Raw genomic sequence first — 19,220 nt, 5'->3', positions numbered from 1 at the left:
CATTTTTCCTGGGCACTTCTATGAGACCCATTCCATTCTACCAAGAGTGGAATGAGTGAGTACAAAATATATAGACATGGGAGGCTGACAAACCTGGAGGCTCCGGAGCAATATCTGCTCCTGTAAAATAGGAATCTTCTGTACTTTTTGCCCCATAGCTAATTCTTGCCCTGAAGACTCAGAGACTGGTAGAAAGGAGAAGCGCAGGGTCTTTGAATGTGTTAAGGTCAGCAAACTGCAACAGATCATGGCTCAAAGGGGAGGGCGGTTTTGTGTCCCTCTTTAAAGGCAGTGCTGAAATGCAGTGTTATTATACAGCCTGGCAGGATTTCAGTGATTTTATTGACAGGGTATTTTGTTATGTTTATTAGATTTGTCAAAAAGGCATTTTACCATGTTTATGAGATAGAATATAAATTTATAGAGCTTTAATACTTTTGTCAAAAATAGCCTTTACTGAAAATCAAATAATGCAAATAATGAAAACTCCTACCAGATAAATCCAGGAAAAATTTCCACTAGTGAAGCCACGGACTCATCCACAGAACAGACTGCAAAATACTGTCTGCAAAACCTGTACTGCCAATCACTGGAACAGCTGCTGGGTGCACCCAGCAATGCTGTGAGGCTTCCAGGTGGGTGCTCGAGGACTTCTTCAAGATGTGGCAGCTCTATCTCATGTCTTTGCCTGAATAGAATCATTGGAGTCACAGCGCATTGGCTGGTTTTGTCACTATAGCCTTTGCAGAAGGAAGGGAAAAGCTTCTGGCTTACATTTTGGGAAGGGTACTGCTGCTCTCAATAAGAGCTTGTCCCTATGGACTCTAGAGCATAACAGGGCTGGGCTGATGTATTGCACAGGAAGGAGCCACAGGCACATCATCCTCTGGCTCTCCATTTCTGTCTCCACTCCAGAGGCCTCTTTTGCAGGATTGTTCCATTGTTGTTGTTGTTGCTTTTAATTTTCTGTTGTTTCTGTCTTCCCCACCATTCAAGTAAGGAAAAAAAAAAAAAAAAGGTGTTATATTTCTGCTCAGAGTGCTTCCCTCTAATTCTTTCCTTTTTCTTTTGTTCATCCTCTACAAAATTGTCAAGAGGATGTGAACACTGGATCTCTTCCCTATCTCTTTGTACTTAGGAGATTAATCTGGCAGTTGATACTCTCTCCATTCTTGGGAATGTGATGCAGCAGCAAGAAAGGCTGAAGAACTACATCATTACTATGTCAGTTGGGATCTCTGCAGCAGCTGTGATGACATTTCCAAGATAATTCTGGAATGCGACCTCGAAGTATCTTCCTCACTCTTAGTGGTAATCAAATTCTTTCTATGTTGCTTCCTTTTGCAAAGGAATCCTAAAAGGATGGAAAGGTGAAGGGGATGAGAGGCATTGGGAGATTAGGTAGGAGAAACCTGTGAATTAAAGGACTGGAAGAAGACTGTGCATTAAAGCAGGTTGTCCTTATGCTGGAGGAGTTCACTCTGGCATGAAAGGCCCTGAAGGGCAGAGAAGGGATCTATTCAAAAAACAGGACAGGTGAGGAGATGTGGTGACTTCATCTGGCAGAACAGCCTTCCCCATATGTGTAGCACCACAGTACCAACAACCTTCCTGGCCATGCTTCATCTTGTGCCCCTGGTGAGATGTAGCAGCACTGCCTTGGCTTGCTGCTCTCCCTTATTGTACAAGGGGACATGTTCAAAGCACAGTGCCAAGCAGGGTCTGCAACAACCTTGTTAGACATAAGCTCTGACGATAGCAAAAGTGTGGCTGTGACCAGCCAAGGGGCATTTCTCCTTCCATTTTCAGATATCTTGTTTTGGGAAACATATCTCATAAAACGCTGTGGGAGCTGAAAGCTGATAAAGCCCACCAAATAGCAAAGTGTGTTCTTTATTGCCCAAATCGCCCTAACTGAAGTATCAGTAGACTTGGATGCCTCTCTTAAGCATTCATCTGCAAGTGCTGCACTGTTGTTAGTTTAATTGGGGTGGAGGCATGTGCTGCGGTGATTGACTTGGATAGCACAAAAATGAAAAAGGCTGGGAGAATGGAGATGGTGCGCAATTACTATGCAAATTTCAAGGGAATAATCATCACCAAACGAAAATTTCCATTGTGTGGATGCTACTTGCAGCAAATATAGTAACAAAACTGGAGATACAAGCAGCACAGATTGAAGAAACTTCCTGACACTTATTGAACTAAAATGACATCAACTTCAGGGCTTGTAGAAGCCATTTAAGTGCCTTCTGTCATCTATCTATATCTCCAAAATGCACCCTCGCACAATGCCTGCTACCATATTCTTGGGAACTCTTTCTCTCCAGTGGTATTGCAAGTTTATGTTGTATTCATGGAGTACCACTTTGTCTAGGTCTGCCCTGGCCTAGTTACAACAATTCTCCCCTTTACCATGAGCACAGGCCATAGCCCAGACACCCCATTCTGTAGCAAATATCAGATCCAAAGCCTTGGAGAAGGAATTAGTATATGGAGCATTGCCAGAGACCCTGTATATAGCCTTGAGGTTTTTCTCCCATTTATGCGATAGTTTTGTTTGTTTATTGTTGCAATGAGCTATATCTTAAGGGGATTTTTCTCCACTCATTCATTTTGCTATATACTCCTATATCTCCAGATCACAGGAATTAAGATTAAGGCAAGTCTGAGCAGCCTGCTCCTCTCCCTGGGCGTAGGATGACCTACGACTTCTAGACAGTACTTCATGTTGGGCAGTGAGAGTGTAAGGCACAATACAATATGTAAGAGTATATATTCATAGCCTGCTAGCATATACCATTAGCTGAATGCCATTAGCTTCACCCTTGATCTGGAGAGACCCTATAGGTAAGCAGATGAATCAGCCTTAGTATGAATCAGCATCATATGAGACATCTGCAAGATGTCATACGGAAGGGTTCAAAGTATAGATATATCCACACAAACCTTAATACTCTGTAGATCGCTCACAGATTTTCACATAAGCCATTTTGTTATTGAATCCAACCTATGAAAAATGAACATTGACTTTCTGTAGTTCACTGTGAGAAATCAAAGTGCTTCAGGTTTGTAAGAAGAGGGTAGTACAAAAGCATAAATAGGATAAACTGGCCATTAGGTAGCATTTGTCATGTGCCTGTGAATAACTGAAGAAAGCATATGAGCAGCACATCCAAGATAACCATGCAACAAAGGATTTGGGAGAAAGGAGGATCAGAAAAAAATGCTAGAGCTTATTCCTCTTACAAATTTATTTAACCCACTGAACGCTTGCTTTTTAAATCAAAATAAAAGATTACTGAAGAACCTCCATGATTCTTGGATGATGTACTCAGGAGACCTCAATCAGCCCACTCTGTGCTGGACCCTTTGGACTGAATGTGGTCTTGGTAGAATCCTAGCCCCACTTCCCCCTTCCTTCCCCATATGCTGCCCCAGATATCTTTGCATCCCTTCCCTGAGTCTGCTGAATCCTCTTTCTGTATACAGAAAGAGTATTCCTGTAAATTATGCAGAATGAGTATGCAAGAGACTGGAAAGGCTCCTAACTACTCCCTGGGCTGGCAGCTAGAAGCAGAGCAGCTTGCATGGGAACAGACGGCAGTGTTCAGAATAATCGGGCTCCCCAGAGCCAGAGGTCTGAGTTCTCATAGGGCCAATACAGCTACTTGTTCCCAGTTGCTTTACTGCAGTCCACATATCTTCCTGTACCTAATGTTCCAGATAAGACCTTCAAATCCCGAGACTGCCTAGTTTGTGTGCCTGCGATACATTTTGTAGTACTCTTGGTGAAGGCTGGGGTTTCCCCAGTGTTTTTGGGTAATGTTTGCACCAGAAATGATCCAAAAATCTAATTGGCAGGAATTCTAGATGTTCTGGGGAATATGTTTCCTGGGAAGGTGTTCAATAGATAAGATGCTCTGCAATGCATATATCAATATTTACAATTTCTAGGACAGCATCTGGAATCTCTTCCTGGATAATTAGAAATCACACATATTTTGACAGTCCTAAGTAAGCACTTTGGGCCTCAGCTATGATTTATAATGCGCTTTGGGATTAAAGGTGTCCTATAAATGTAAGATTATTATTAATAACAATATAATTTCAAATCCCAGAACAGTGAGCTGGGAGCAGATATAAGGTATTTTGCATGCTTGTTAAACCAAATACAACCACTACAGGAGACCGAATTATTCTCACCTTTTATTATACTGAAGCAGAGAAGCAGTGTGAACAAATATGATTAAAAAGACCTACTGGATTAAATGTACCCTTGATTGCTCTTGCAAGCCAGATACCAAATTTTGCGATGTTTTCTAGTGGTTTGTTTTATGCTACAGTCTTCAGTTGATTTTACAGTCAGCATTACTTTAAGCTCATTGCATTTGTAACAGGATACAAATAAAGCACCATTAATTTAATTTTATTTACATGTCAGATTTATTCAGATAGAATAAATTGAACTGGATTTGATTGAAACTGTCCTGCAGGACTGACTTTAAGCATATTCAACAAGAGTGCTTTGTAAATAATGGCAGCATTTAGTACACAAAAGACACCCCCTTGGACTGCAAGAGTCATTAACAGATGAGAGAAAAGAAACACTGCCAAGAACAGAGCTAAGTTGAAAGCTTTTATTCTGAAGTCCTGTTTGCAATGCAGCCATCTTTGGATGAGACCTCTACATATCTATGACCTTCCACATATAGCTCCTTCTGTGACCTGTATAAAAGCAGTTGCTAACTTTGGTATTTCACTAGCACAGCAGCAACAGTAATCAGGAATACTCAAGTGAACACTGATACAAAATGAGTGAGAAATATCAATGTTTGTTTTGCAGTGACTCTTGGAAATCCTAGTCAGCGATGAAGCTGTTGTATAGACATTTGTCAGAACCAAAACACATTCCTGACCCTCTCAAGATATACTCAGGATACCTCAATCAGCCCACTTGCAGATTGATTCTGCAAGAATCAAAGGAGCGATGGATGAGTCTGGGCAGACAGGGAAGTGGAAAAGAAGAATGGGCTCGTGTTTGTCAGCATGATGAGGAGTGGCCAAACCACTGCCAAGCAGTTCACAGGCAGTGTGGTAAAGATAGGGCTTTAGCAGAGGTTTGGAAAGAGATAACGAGGGATTTCACAGCTCTTTACCAAGATTCCTGCCAATAGCACCAAGGACTAGAGCACAGAAGTGTTTCTATAAAAATGTTAACAAGTGAGAAATAGACACTGACAGAATGATGAGAAGGGAAACGACATTGTCATAGCAAAGGAGAGCTCTTTGGCAGGATGGGAAGTGCTTTGACAGGAAAGATAAATAGGTTGTGTTTGACTGGGTAAAGAAGAGGAATGTAGTAGAAGAGCAAAGAATGTGTAAAATCCTCGAGCTGATGGATTAGGAGGATGATCTTTACAGCAGTATTTTGCAGGGATGTGCACAGACTGAAACTGCACTTGGCAAGAACAAAGAGAAGAATTTTTCAGTAATCAAGATGCAAGACAGTTTAGTTTTACCCAGGTTAGATAAGGCTTTCTGATGCATTTCAACAGGATGATTAGGCTACTGCCAGAGTCTTTCCTATCTTGCCTGGAAGTTGAAGGCAGAGTTTTGAATATTTTTTTCTTCTGATTATGACTGTTTTATTTTTATATGACTAGGTTTCGTTTCAGTTCCTAGCAGCCTGTAACATCCACGGGATAATCCCAGTCACATGTGTGGGAGAAGGATACATTCTCAAAATCTGTAGGCTGTGGAGTCTTTGATGTCCAGCCACCCCCTCTAACTGATCTCATGTAAACCCTGTAGGAGAGTTCGACTCTGTCATAGGTAGCATAGATACGTGAGATTTGTTAGTGACTATTTGGTAGTGCTTAATAGGTGGGCACTCCGAGGTCAGCTCTCTTGTAGAGCTAGCAACAAAAGAAAGCATTCTGTTGCAGACTGCTGAGATTTTTGCCATCTGTCACAGTGGGACGTCTGGTTATGAAGAAACAGAATTGCCTTGACATACCAAACAAATGGCCCATACAGTTAAATAATTCCTCTGTGAAAGTGCCCTGTGGAATTGTTCATATTAAACATACGAAAAGTAGCAGAGGATGAGTAGGGAATGATTTGCCAACAGGGGAAGTTTCTTTCTAATTCTTATCAGATAGTAACTGGCCTAGGCCCTGAAGTCACAGGGTTTATATCCTTTCATAACAAAAGAAAATATGTATTCTATTTAATAAGAACATCCCCAATTACATTATCCGCACAAATGTCTAATCCTTTTTTTGAATCCTACTAATCTCTTAGGCTTAATGTTATCTTATGGGAATGAGCTAATTAGGCATTGTATAAAATGTATTTCCTTTTACCAGTTTTATATGCGCAGCCTTTTATTTCCTCATCCTTGTATTCTGGGAGTGTCTGTGTTTCTTTATTTCTACCACCTACATTTTCCACATCCCAACTGGGACCAACTTCCTAATTTACAACGTTCAGTGTTTTCTGACCTTCCCCATCCAAACGCTGCATTCATTCACATCCCTTAGCAATCTTTGTCCCTTCTATCTGAGAGCCTTATTCAGTATACTTAGTGAAACAGGAAAAAAAAGCAGGACAAGATGATTTCACCATTGACTTCAGCAAGAGTGTTACCATGATCACAGGCTGGCTTGCCCCATGCTCTGTACTTACTTTATTCATATATCTGATCACACCATTTTGCCCTGGGCAAGTGAATTCGCTAAGCTCTCCATACTGTCAATTTACTCCCTACGGCATTACAGCTTAAGCAAAACTTGGTGGCATGCCTGGGTGGTTTCTACAACACATCCTGGAGGCATTGCCTCATGCTTGCTGGTGTGGAAACTGTTCACCACTTGCTCCTGGGGCTGCCTCTGCCACTCCTCCATTCCCTCCAAGGTGGAGGAAGACCAGTAGCAGTGCCAGATCCATCTCTCACATCTCATGTTCCCCTCCCTTTTCCAAACCAGTTAAGCAGTGGCCGCAGCAGGGATTCAGAAGGTGTCCTGCTGTGAATCATTGCCAATTTAAAAACTGATCACTCGTTCCTATGCTTCGCTTCCAGCTCTTTTGAAGGTGTCTGACGGCTCCTCCTTTCACCTTTCACATACCTTGCTTTTTTAATAGTGTCATGGTAGGGGTTTTGAAATGTATTTTTAAACATCCAAATAAAATCTGACAATTTGTTCACATCCTATAACTCTGCAGTGTTGCTTGAGTCATGATAGCAAAGCTTAGTTCTCACTAGAATATAAAGAGACTGTATGGAGCAGAATACAGAAATAGTGAAAGCTTTCTATATTCTGGATTGATTGCAGCAATTCTGGCTTTCATCCAAGCATCCTCACATCGATTTTTTTTTTTTTTCCAGAGCTTATACAGGAGGCCAAACAACCTTTCCATTGAACCTAGGAGTAAACTGATGGCAAGCCAAAGATGAGTCCTCTCTCTGCAGTTATCTGAACCATTACAGCAGCATTTGTTGAGTGTGCCTTTATTTTTCTGGTTTTAATCTGCAGTGTGCTGACAGCACCGGAAAGATCCTTCTTAATGGACTTTAATAGCAATGCGTCACTAAACGTATATAGCAACTGCCACACCAAGGCATCCCAGTAGACTTCTCAAATAATAGAGTTTAAAGCTCCTGCTTTCATGAGCCAAATGCAAGGCTCAAGAGAACAAAATTAACTTTGGGTTTTAAAATATTGACAAGTTTGCCATTATTAATTTCAAGAGGAGAATTCAACACCGGTGGAATGGATTGCAGAGGAGGAACCAGAGTAGGATCAGTTGAGACAAGTGACAAGAATCTGAAGCTGTCCTCATTGCATGTCATTTTCAGCTTTCATGCAATACCTTCCATGTCATGGAAGCATTCTACAACAGAGAGGTTATGCTCCTCTGGTAGCAAAAGAATATAGCAATTGAAAACCAAGACAGATAAAGACCAAATGATTTGTGCAAATTAATTCATAGCAGTACCATTAGTGAAAACCTGGGAGCTCTGGTTCTATTTCCTTAACTGCCCATTAGATGATAAAGCTTTCTGAAACTCCACGAGGTGAAAGTGACACACGCATGACTTCTCTTTCACTTTGATCCCAATCCTAGGAAAGGTTCTGTTGAGACTATTATAACATAAATAATGGTGTAAAATAAGGTTTATACTTTCATCACTAGAACCTTGTGGTTTTAAAGCCAAAGAATGAGAAGGATCAAAAATTGTTCTTCCCTGATCTGCGTGATCCCTCAGCAATAAATTAAAAAATGTTGGAAATATCTTGCAGACTACCTGAAACAAGAAAATAAGGGGATGCTGAAACATTTGGAGCATTTATGAAAACAATTGAACAAATTCTGGTAAGAGATTTTACCCTTTTCAATGAAATAGGTAATCTATTTCTTAGCTATCTGCATGAGCTGATGAAAGCTGCTTCTGAACGATGGCTGCAAAGTTTAAGACAGGTTATCCTTTCCAATGGGAAATAGGGCATATGCTTTCTGAACATCACAGTGAATATATACCTTTTGGTTCCATATTTTTAAAAGTTAAATGCATCTTCAAATGATTACAGCTATCTTCTTATTCTCAAACTGCTTATCACATGTCTAATAAATCTGTGAGCACCAATCTGTGCATCAAACTACAAGTTCCCATTTGAAACTCCTAAAATATATGTATTTTTATAATGGCAATAAATGATTTTGATTCAGGCAGCATAAGTAACTGCAACTTATAGATAGATAGCATGCAGAACTGAGCTTGGAAAAAGGCATTTTTATTTCTCTGCTGTAAGATTGCCCTCCTTGATTTTCAAACCATTCTCAGATATTTTGCTGCCAGGCAAAAGGTGACATGTAAAATAAGTTACTGGAAGAAAAGGGTATGATTGAGAAAAAAGCATGCACAGGAAAGGCAAAAAGATCTTTTCTCTGAAAAAGAAAGTTTATAACTAAAGCAGTGCAAAAAACAACTGTTTTGCAGATTCAAATTGTTCTTTTCACTCAATAGATAAACTTCACCCTTCATCAAGGTCATTGTCTTCTTCAGCCTCCTCAGAAACCCATTCACAATCCTTTTTTCAGCCACTTAGTAGTTCTTGTGAGGAAAAACATAGTTTTGACGGAGATGTTTGGCTAGGAACCGGTTAGTGCCCTGCACCTTATGCACAAATCTACAACATGACTTCCTTTCTCCTGGAGAACATCTGACTCCGGAAAGCAAAATGCAGAATAGGTACCCTTGGGCTCTGCAACAGTTGTTTGGTGACAGGAGAATCCAGCTGGGTAAATCAGGTAATGGTAATCAAGCACCACCCACACCCAGACCTTTGAGTTGGAAGGAGATGATTTTTGAGATCCCTTCCAACCCAAGCCATTCTATGATTCTCTGTTTCTGTCGTCAGTCATCCTCACTTCAAGAAAATACAGTACTGTCAGTGCTGTTCAAAGAAGAAAGTACTACTTTGAGCTAAACGGACACAAAATAGGATGTATTAGTGTTAATTCTTTCCAGCATTCAGACAAGAAAATGATGATGGGACATGTGTTTTTCTCTGAATGCCTCAGCACCACAGAGGTGCAGCACAGAACATGAGGCACACCACATAGCAGAGCTCCCTTGGTTCATGCATCAACCTGCACGATCCAGGAAACAGCCAGAAGCTGCAGACTGCCCCTTCTGTCACCACCACATTCAAAGGTGGAGCTGTCACTGAGAGCAGCTGGTGATGACACTCAGCAAAGGAGGAAATCAATCTGGGATGGATTGCAGACAATCCATCTGGGACTAGACGGCAGAAAGGACAAAGAAAACTCATAGGTATTACACAGGAGTAACATGTCTGGTTGGTTTGCCCTTCCCAAGTGATGCTAGCCTTTGGGCAGGTGGCTCAGCAGAGGACTGAGAAGCAGCTTTTGCACCTTGAGAGAGGAAAAGGGATGCTCACTGCTTCCTGGGAAAGAGCTGAGCTTTTTGTTAAGGTTTTTCCATGGCTAGCATGGCATGGGAGGGGAAGAGCAGGAAGGATGAGTTTAATAAGTGGGTGCTTTATCCTCTTTTCTTTGATGGCTTTATACATGTAGAGGACTGTGTGTGCTTCATTCAGCAGCCCAGTACTGCTGAGCGCTGTCAAAACATAAAACACCAAGGCAGTTCTGCCTTGATAAAGTTACCAGCCAGGAACAGGGAGCACAGAACAGATCAATATATAACGTGGGAGTCATTGGCAAACCACCTGCTTAACTAGCATCTGGCAGCCTGTCTCCAGAAATAGACTACATGAGACAAACACGGGTGTGAGAAATTCTGCAGTAAATAACTTTGGATGAAGCTAGAGCTGCCTACTGAGAGTTTGTCCCTCACCCTTTTTTCTACTGCCTTACCTATGACTGTAGCCCTTACACATTTTGTTTCCAACTTTGTTCTCATCCTCATAAAAAAGTGAGATGTTTTTCAGAAGTATAAATTAGCTGAACTCAAACTGGACTCAGCTGAAACTCAGAGAGCAGAGTTTAATTTTAGTCATCCTTCAGTGCCACCACACAGGCTCCTAAGCCTGTATTTCCCCATCCCTCTATGGGCACTGCTTCTGCACACTAGAAGCCACCTGCTAGTTTTTAGTTTGGGCTCTTTTTTGAACCCAAAATATCATAACCTGTTCCATTTCTTCACTGCTCATCTCTCTACAACAGCCTAAAAGGATGGCCCTGAATGAGTTGCTTGCTAGGCTGAGTGCTCAGCTCTGGTGAGAGAAGGGGAAATAGCATGGCTGGGGAAGTGCTGTGACACCTGCACAAAATCAGCAATGGGAGGCCGGCAAAAGGAAAGTCCCAGCAGATGGATGTACCACATGGAGTAGGTTAAATACAGTAAGACCACCCCACTATGTGCTTTTGCAGCAGCGAGGGAGAGCACCAGGCGTCCCACTACAAGAGGCTGGCAAGGGGTACAGTCAGGTGCTGGTATGGGATCAAAGACAAGAGAAAGCAGACTACCTTGAGAGAGACCTTGGCAGCAGGGGGACCAAAAAAGCAGGAACAGACCTTGGGACAGATTGTGTGATTAAGTGGAGCTGCAGATAATTGTATTTTAAAGATCTCCTGGGGAATGGGCTTAGAATAGAAGCAGCAGCAGGGCTAGATCTGTAGCTACATAAATAGCTATAGCCACATTTGTTAGCATGGAGAAGGAAACAGTGAGCTGGGGTCTACATGGGGACATTTGTTTTTAACAGGTCAGTGCGCTGTTAGACAGATGTGTCAATAGCAGTGGTGTAACGCTGTCCCACTCCGGCTGTTATAAGTCCCACAGCTATACTCCATGAAATCGCTGACAGAAATACTTGTCTCTGGGGCTTATTTGTTCATAGCCTCACAGTTTGGGACTAATGCAGGAAGCTGGAGAAGACATAATTTCGTAACCATCTTCTGGTATATCAGCTCAACGCCATCTGGACATTCATGCCAGTTTTTCCCTATTCCTGGATAGGGATTGGATGCTTCAGATTTTTTTTTTTTTTTTTTTCTAGAGGAGAGATTTGCTGCAAGCTATGATATTCATAAGCAGAAAAAAAGCCCAAGCAGCTGCCAGCAAGCTCTCCCAGTTCATTCACTCAACAGGTGCCAAAATCTCCCTCTGGAATAAGTAGGTGGTTTTCTGTCAAATACCCAAGATAAGTCATAGAATCGCAGTCGGACAGGATTTTAAGCCCATCCAGTTCCAAACCCCTATCATGGGCAGGGCTGCCAATCACCAGATAAGGCTGCCCAAGGCCCCATTCAACCTGGCCGTGAACACCTCCTGTTTCTTCTTCAGGGTTCTACGTGAAGAAGAACCTTACATCCTGTAGGGTTTCCTTAGGCTGGAGAAGCATTGGAGAAGCAGTGGTAATGAGCCTTACATCTTATTTCCAGCTGCTTCCCTTTCTGGTTTTCCTAAATTTTTTAAGGAAACTATTTGTAACCATGACAGTAGCATATATGTAACTAGGTTACTAGTATCTTTTGAACAGGCTGAGCAATTAAATGAAGGCATGCCTAGCAGGCAGAAACACAAAATAGTATCCGATCCATGCTATAGGACTTAAAATAGGGCATTCATTATTTCTTCGGACAAAAAATAGTATGTCCTGTCAGTGTTTTTGATAGGACTTGTCACCTCAAGCAGGCAGAAGTCCTAACTCAGTGCCCTGTCACCCTCTTCCACCACAGGAGCAAGCCCTGCCAGCCTACGCTGCAAGTTCAGTGAAACACCACTTAGTGTCACAGAGGCTTTCATACCAGGAGAACTTTTCTGCTCTTCTTCATGGGTGTTCACACTACTTACTGTCAGATTTAAAGATTTTCAGTATCACACGCATGTGTGCAAACCAGCAGGGTTCTGAGCCGCTTGCTGGAGGGCCCTCCTGATCTCCTCACAGATGTTGCACAGATGCAGTGTGCAGCAGCAAACATGGGCTGCATGCAGCAGGCTCTGCAGGCAGCACGGCCATGCCTTCAGTGCACCAGATGTGTGCTTCAGTTCTGGCCCTGCAAATATGCTCTGACTTCTCGTGGGTGCCTTGATATCAGAGTTAAACCTCCTGAACCACAGCAGCACAGCCCAAAGGATGCAGGTGATGTGCCCGCTGCTGAGCACTGTAATGGCTATCATGGCCTACTCAAAATCTGAAGGACTTGTCTGACCTGATCAGAGCAATGAATGAGCTGAAGGCAAGGAGACCCTTCTACTAATTGCAGGTAATGATAGCACTTTACTAATTAGCACAGTTGGATCTGCCTCAGTGCTATTGTCTATAAATGTTCTCCAAAAGCCAGCATAAATTCCTAGCTAGGGTTTTTTAAGTTCTCTTTAAAACTAAGTAAGCAGAGTACTTTCTTGCATGCTGGAAAACTGATTAGAAATAGGCAATAGAAAAGGAAAACAAAGCTGTTTGACCCAAATCCCATCTCAGGGTGTTAAAGAGAAACTGTTGCATCGGTTCAGAAATACACACTATTACAGACAAAGCCACTGTTCCAACTTTTCCCTTGGCCTCCCTGTGCCTCTTACATCCCTGCTAACCCTTCTGAGGGGGGTTAATAAAGGAATGAGTAAACACAGCAGCAGGCAGCGTGACAGTCCCAGACATGCAGATCAGCATCAGGAGGCAATTGCAACAGCAAGAGCTTGAGGATCCCTGCTCAGAAGTCTCTCAATTTCTGCATTGCTTACCAAGCCCTCACTGATGTCTGCTCTTCTCCTATATCTCCTCTTCTCCTATCCTCCTGTGACTCTTCTCCATTGCTGTGGTTTCTGCCCGTGGTATTTCACCAAACTGTTTTCAGCTTGTTAACCATTGACTTGTCCCTATGGCGCACCTCCTTGTAGAGGAGCTCTTGAAGAGAGTCGTCTCCTCTCTTCAACATTTACCCTGTAACCTGTTCCTCTGTTTAAAAGTTGCCTGTAAAATACCAGAAACCTCCCTTGAAACCCACTAGCCTACCCAAACAGTGACTCATGTTCCCTGCTAGACATACATAACCTTCCAATTTCTCATTTCTGTGCCAGCCCTCAGCTCCAGATCTAAGTGAAGGTATTTTCACCAGTCTCCTGGCCACATGTAATGCCTTACTCTCCTCACATGTCATCTGTCCTATGAATCTACACATCTGTAGTCCACACAGCCTGAGGCAGAGGCCTGAAGTCAAAGAAGTCACTTTGACTGAAGCCAAAGAATGGCTTGGGAAGCCAGAGGGTTGAGTGCATGTTCAGCAGGAGATGTTAAGAATTCACAGAGTCCATTTCTGCTCCTCTCTCACTCCAGGATCTTTATATTCCCTACTCATGTGCAATCACTTACAGCCACTTTCTCTTCCACTTGCTTATAAACAATCCCTTCACTTGCTGGAGCTGACATTAGAATCGCAGAATCATGGAATTTTTTGAGTTGAAGGAGACCCTAAAGGTCAGCTGGTCCAATTCCCCTGCAATGAACAGAAACGTCAGAGCGCTCAGAGACGTGTCCAGCTGGACCTTGAATGTCTCTGGGGATGGGGTTTCCACCACTTCCCTGAACAACCCTTGCCAGTGACTCACTGTATTTTTACAATTGCCCTTGCCTATTGTAAAGGACTTCTTCCTTACTTCCAGCCTAAATCTCCCCTTTTTCAGTTTGAAACCATTTCCTCTGTCCTACCACAACAGATCCTGCTAAAGAGTGTGTCCGTTTCCTTCTTACAGCCCCCCTCTAGATACTGAAAGGCTACTCTCAGGGTCTTCCCAGAGCCTTCTCTTCTCCAGGCAGAACAGCCGCAGCTCTCAGCCTGTCCTCATCCTCCCTCTTCAGCCTCTGCCCATCGCAGCCTTCGGGAGTGCCCATAGCCTGCCCAGCTGTTTGCAGCCAGCATCTGCTTGGATGTTCCTTGGAGGTGACCCAAAGGACAAGAGGGCTGAACACAAATGTGGCTGCTTGGTCATATGACATAAGGGAAAGCTTTAAGCATGCACACAGGAGAGGAAGCTCTGTCATGGGTACAACTGTTAACACTTTAAAGTTGTTTTATAACAGAGTCAAACAAATTTGAAACAGCTGCTCTATATGCTATTCATTTCCAGAGGCGATGTCTGTTTTTTTTAACTTGCTATAAAAGAAATTGGTGCTGCTGTTGTTTACAAAATTACCCAGGCTGCACTTATGACTTCTAACTACCGATCTTGTTGTGCTCACATGGACACCAGAAATGACAAGATTGGGATTTTCTCAGCTAATGTTGGTGCCACGGCTCCGAAAAAGCTAAATGTTGAACATGTTGTGGAGGGGAGCGAGCAGGGGCAGAAAGGGGGAGCGGTAGGCTCCCGGTCCTCATTTTCCTCAGACCTTTTGTCATTGAACTAGCGAGCACTTTCTCCTGGCGCTAAGCAATTAAGCCTCCCTGACACTGCGGCGTTTATGAGGGAATTACTGCTCGCCTCAGCTGTGCTCAGAAAGCAGCGGGTCAGGAGTCAGAGAACTGATAAACCCACCGAGGTGCCTGGAAATGTGTTCAGATGCAGATTCCCCCTTCCGACATCTTCAGAGTAGCTGAGGAAAGAGCAGAGACAGCTCATCTCCAAATAGATTGCCAGGGGCAGGCACCTTCCATTTAATGAAGACTGGGTTGATCTATATGCTTTATTATGCTTGTTAGTCTCTGCTAGCGTTGGACCTAAAAGACCTTGGTGCTGACAAGGACCCCTTGGTCTGGTATTATGAGAATGCTGGAGAGAAGCCAGGTAAAGGAAACGAAATATATATATATCATGAATCTTTTACGTTTCCATTTAATTATATTCTTTTAACTTCAGCTCCATTTTAAAATGGAAGGATGTTTATAGCATTTTTAACCCTTTAATTTAAAAATCAAGGAGATGGTTTGGGATGCCACTTCTAAGTGATCCTGTACCCAGAGCAGAGGAAGTCATGGGGGCTGCAAAGGGATTACCCATGACACAAGCTCTGAAAGAGGACTTAGACCCAGCATGGGAGCTCAGTCATGTGACTGCTATTACCTGCTCTGCAGGTGACTTCTTGTGTGACCCCAGGCAGTTTGTTTCACTTTCCAAGGCTGCTTTTCTCCTGGTAAAATTGCTGTGACTATGCTTACCTTTTTAAAAAAATGCTTGGAGATCATTTGCTAAAAGGAGCTCTCAAAGGCTAAGAATGGCCTTTGCTGAGTCTGCTGTCCATCACCAGGAAATGCCTAGCACTATGTGATCATCGTTACACATTCATGAGTCTCACAGTTTATAATAATAAAAAAAATAGCTTATACAGAACATCTGTAGATTTATTTTTCTGTGAATGGTTTCAGTCTTAGTCACTGTCACATCTGTGTGGGGTTACTATTCCATTTTCGTCTTAGGCATCCCCTCTCCCTTTATTAAGTGATGCCAAATGTTTTTATTGTTTAGTTTTTAATATTTTGTCTGGCATTTTTTGGATTAGCCTAGAAAGTTTTGTTTAACAGCACTGTTGTTTTCACATTTGTGCTTTTCTCAGAGTACCCTAGATTACATAAAGGGCAGGAAGTGGAAGTAGCACACAATGTGAAATAAATAAAAGTATTATTAATAATAATTGCCTCTTGGTTAGTCATATCTTCGCAAAGTGCAACTGGCTGTGTTAAGAGTTATCACTTTCACCTTGGACCCTCCATCCAGCCATTACTTGAGCACTCTTAGTTACAGTAATAATAACAACAGCAATTTCTCATTTCTAAAAAATGCCACCCAATAAAGATTCTATTTCCAGGCTGTCCATGAGATGTACAAGCATTTCCATTCCAGAAAGCAAAACTGAGTTGTGGAGAGATTTAAAACATCTGAAAAGAATGTCAAAGTCTTGACTCCAAACTCTCCTGTAGTGTTTAAATATTTGTTGTATGTTTTAAAAGGATGTGCCAAAGAAAAGATTCTAATCTACATTACTCATAAGTTGATAATTCACAGATGATTCTATTTCTTCTGCTTTGTCAACACAACCAGTATTGAGAGCCAAGATGAACTCAGCTTGCCTTCCTTAATTTGGAGGCCTTTGGAGCAGCAAAGAAACCCAGAGTCAGATTCCTTGAAGCCCACGCCTGAGGATAGGGCGTGGGCATTTCTGCCTACTGATTGCTTGCACTGACACCTAATTCAAAGTAAATGAATAAGCAAATCTTGATGCATTCAGCTGGATCACACTTTGCTATACCAGCTGCACACAAAGAACCAAGATATGATTTTCAAATCTAGAAAATGAGGTGAACAAAGCACTGAAGAGCAGGCATTTGAAAGGCTGACAGCTCTGGTTCTCACTCAGCGAGAAGAATGTGTGCCAGCCTTGAGCAGGGTTCAGTTGCCTTTTTCCGGGATCGCACCTGTGATGCTGACTTGCTGCAGGTTAGTTTCTTCACGGACTACAGCCTATGCTCCTAGGCTACAGGGAATCATCACAACTTTTCATCTTTATAGCTAGTATGACTGCAGCTCAGATGTCCTCTCCACTGCCCTCTTCCACACACCCAGTTTATTTCTGAATCTCAGTAGAGAGTTTAACAAGAATGATCTTACAAATGAAAAAATTTAACTAGGAAGAAGATCAACATACTGCAGAGGAATAAAAAGAGGTGATTATTTCAATCAACTGAAGGGTCTCTCTAACAGATTGGCACCACATGAGTCACTTTTATCATTTTATCAACTCAAGATGAGAAGGAAGATGTACAACACTTGTGACATTCTCCACCTGCTCCACTTCATGGTTGTGCACGTGTACCTCAATTGGCCAATCATGTTTGAAACAAAATAAGCAACCCGAAATGTTCTGATTATACACAGGTACAACTCTTTCTAGTGTATATGAAGAAAGGGAACACTTGAAAAACAATGGTGCTTAATTGTCACTTCTAAATCTGGTAGGATTTTGCCTCTCAATCTTGTGAAGTTACCTCATCTAATCCTGCAGTGTGGCCCTCCTGAGAATGAGCATGAAGCACTCAGTGAGAGGTAAAAAAATCAGACTTCACTGTGAGAACATTTTCCTTATTTGACTTATGTGTCACTTTCCTTAGAAACATCTCTCTTACATCTTTAAGTAAACTCAACATCTTGCTGGAAAACACCTCTCACTTCTGTTTACAATTTTAAATATGAATAAATGGTTATGCCTCTTCCCAAATGCAACTGTTCACTTGATGAACTATAAGCATTATACTTCCAAAGGTTTTCACTCTCTGCAGACTGTATGTTGCTCTCCTCTGGATTCCTTCTGATTTTTCTGCAAAAGACACCCAGAGAAAAGCTGCAGGATCACTAGCTCCTCATTAAGGATTACCATCCTCTTATCCATGCTCTTTCCGCCCATAGAATTCAAGTACAGTTGAATTCTAAAGATTTTCTCTCCTTCAGATTATTCCTCATAGGTCATCAGTACTGAACAGAGTTGAAGTTATTCAGATGCCTTCAATGCCATGTTAAATATACATAGACTTCTTGTAATTAAAAAAAAAAAAGCATAGTCTGGGGATAACGTTTAACTTTGAAGTGAATTACCACATCACCATAGGCTTTCAATGTTCATTCTTAAAAATGAACATCAAAACCCACTCCATGTATAACAGCACCTCAAGAACCCGCTCCAACTCCGTCTACCCTCATTACCACACTAGCATTTTTCCACATACCATTTTTCACTCAGAGATCAGAAAACAGTTTCTAGCAGGGGTTCAATACTCTCACTTCACAGACAAAGCCAAGGTACAGTAAGTTATTAAACTGGTTGAGGGCCATTCGCTAAACCCACAGCAGAAGCACAATCCCCATTGCTCAGCTCTCAAGGTAGACGCTGGAAATTCTCTTCTCCTTTCTTGTCTAAAAGGCAGCGGCCTTTAGGCCTGCATGAGGGCCCTGCTGCAGGCCTCTCTGCTCACCGCATCTGAATCCTTACATCTCCCCTTCTCCAGGGCCCAAAACGTGAGGCACAGCCCTCAGCGCCGCTTCGTCAGGCAGCGAGCGGTGCTCAGCACAAGACATAACGCCCCAAAAAAAGAAAAGAAAACCCAGCGTATTTCAGAAAAATAACCGATTTTATTTCATACTGAAAAAGGCAGAAGACCAACGCATATAAAACAAGCAGGAAAGGAACGGCGCTGCTCGCAGCGACCTCTAAGCCCATTCCCAGCGGAGGTCCGGCACGGAACCAGCCGGCAAAGCCCACAGAGCCCTCCGTGCCGACCCGTACTAGCGGGGTCCGGCGGGGCGGCGCAGGGAAGATCCCAGGGGAACCCCTCCGCCACCGACCCACTTCCGCGTCCGCAGCCTACCACGCATGCGCCGCCACAGCCGACAACCACCCTTCGCCGGCTGTCCCGCGGACATACCAACGTGCGTGTAACGCGCGGGTAGAGGCGAACGAAGGCGGCGGCCGCAGGTGGCTCTGCCAGACCCCGTACATCCTGCCGCCTCTCCACAGGGTTACTCGTTACCTTTTCGAGTCTGTAGGCGCCTTCTAAACTTGTTTCTCTCCGAGTTCCAGCCCTTCTCAATCCTATGTCCCCCCCCGCGGCTGGACTATGGTACAGGCCGTTCCCAGCTGATCCGGTGCTCGGTGAAACCATCGCGCTCAGGACGGGGGGAGACGAGGTGCCGGCGCAGCGGGGGGGCGCATTGTTGAGTCACGGGCCGAGAGGCGCGGGAGGGC

The sequence above is a fragment of the Meleagris gallopavo genome, chromosome 2 (genome assembly GCF_000146605.3).
Source record: "Meleagris gallopavo isolate NT-WF06-2002-E0010 breed Aviagen turkey brand Nicholas breeding stock chromosome 2, Turkey_5.1, whole genome shotgun sequence".
Lineage (NCBI taxonomy): Eukaryota > Metazoa > Chordata > Aves > Galliformes > Phasianidae > Meleagris > Meleagris gallopavo.
This window is presented reverse-complemented; position numbering follows the sequence as displayed.